Genomic DNA, 1,882 nt, shown 5'->3' with positions numbered 1-1,882 from the left:
AAAATCAGCATACTTATAGTGATGCAGCCACATCAATGTTCATAGCCGCTCAATTCACAGTAGCTAGATTGTGGAACCAACCTTGATGCCCTTTAATTGATGAATGGATAAACAAACTGATTTATATACACAATGGGGAATATTACCCAGCCATAAAGAAGAATAAATTATGGCATTTGCAGGTAAATGGATGCAGTTGGAGAATATCATGCTAAATGAGATAAACCAATCCCCAAAATCCAGAGGCCAAATGATCTCTCTGATAAGCAGATAATGATACATAACGGGGGGTTGGGATGGAGGCAAGAATGGAAGAAGGATGGATTGTATAGAGGAAAAGGAGGAGTGGGGAGGGGATGGGGGGAAGGAAAAATAACAGAATGAGTTAAACATCATTACCCTATGTACATGTATGATTACACAAATGGTGCAACTCTGTGTACAACCAGAGAAACAACAGTTATACCCCATTTGTGTACAATTAATCTAAATAAATAAATAAATAAAAATTTAAAAAAGAAAAACAAAGTCCCTCAGAAATAGATGGAATTTATTTTATAACAAGTAGAGCATAGGGACACTGCTTTATATATTTTACAGGGCTAAAATTTAAGCATTTTGTCAACTTCATTGATATTTTCTCAGTGCCACATTTAAAACTATATTTTACATTTGGCAGCATCTTACATTCAACAAAATGTGATCTATCAACCAGATCTTATTGTTATTTATGCTGTACATATCCTTACACCTGTTTCTTTTCTTTTTTTCTTTTTTTTCTTTTTCCTTCTTGTTTTGTTTACTTGATCTATCTTGGACCCAGAGATGCAAAGTAAAATCTCCTAATAAAATCTCCTTGTATCTCCGGTTGTTTCTATTCTTTGAATATTGCTACTGTGTATATCTCATGTACGCAGATCCACAGCTGTTGTATTTTTTAATATTATTAGTAGCCCTACTTGGTCTCATTTCATGTTAATTTGATATGAATTCCTTTTGCCTCATGCTAAGATTGCACACCCTGCTTTCTTTTTACCTGCACTTGCTTATTTTGTCCATCCCTTTATTTTTCAGCCTTTATAAATCACATTGTTTAAGCTGCATTTCTTTGACACACCATAGCTTGTGGATTGTTGTTTTGGATCTGGAATGTCCTCCAAAGGCTCATGTGTTGAAGGCTTTGTTCCAAAGGCAGCAATGCTTAGACATGGGGCTTTTGGAAAGAGGTCAGATCATGAGGGCTCTGACCTCATCAATGATTAACCGACTGATGCACATAGCAGAGTGAACTATTGGGAGTAGGGCCCAGTTGATGGGAGTAGGTAAAAGTGGGTGTGCCCTTGGGAACTCTATCTTGTCCCTGGTTGCTTTCTCCCCACCGGCCCCCAACCCCAGGCATTGTGCTTCTAAATACCATAAGGTGAGCAACCTTCCTCTACCATGCCTTTCTACCAGGATGTTTAGGCTTCCACACAAGTTTAAAAGGAATGGAGCCAGCTGATCATGGACTAAAACCTCTGAAACGACAACCAAAAAAATCTTTACTCATACAAGTTGATTTTCTCAGGTATTTTAGTACAGTGATGAAAACCTGGCTGATTCATGTGCCACGGGTAGTGTGTGTGTGTGTGTGTACAGGTACTCACATGCACATGTGCCCATGGTGCAGCGGGAATCCATGCTATTCCTCATCTCCCATAATGAGAAACCAACTGATGACACCTAAAAGGGGAAATTTAAAAAGGGGTACAATAAGCATATTGTTTAGAGACATGGAGGTGAGTATCAGAAAAATGTAACAAGGGGGCTGGGGAGATAGCTCAGTTGGTAGAGTACTTGCCTGGCATGCACAAGGCCCTGGGTTCAAGCCCCAGCACCCCCA

General features: G+C 39.2%; 1 non-coding gene across 1 annotated transcript; it reads left to right on the top strand.

Moving 5' to 3' along the window:
- Positions 1 to 1,802: 1,802 nt before the first annotated feature.
- Positions 1,803 to 1,882, top strand: Trnaa-ggc (transfer RNA alanine (anticodon GGC)). Its single transcript has one exon. It is a non-coding gene; the product is annotated as a tRNA-Ala (tRNA).

This window comes from Sciurus carolinensis, chromosome 6 (assembly GCF_902686445.1).
Source record: "Sciurus carolinensis chromosome 6, mSciCar1.2, whole genome shotgun sequence".
In the NCBI taxonomy this organism is placed as follows: Eukaryota; Metazoa; Chordata; class Mammalia; order Rodentia; family Sciuridae; genus Sciurus; species Sciurus carolinensis.
This window is presented reverse-complemented; position numbering and strand designations above follow the sequence as displayed.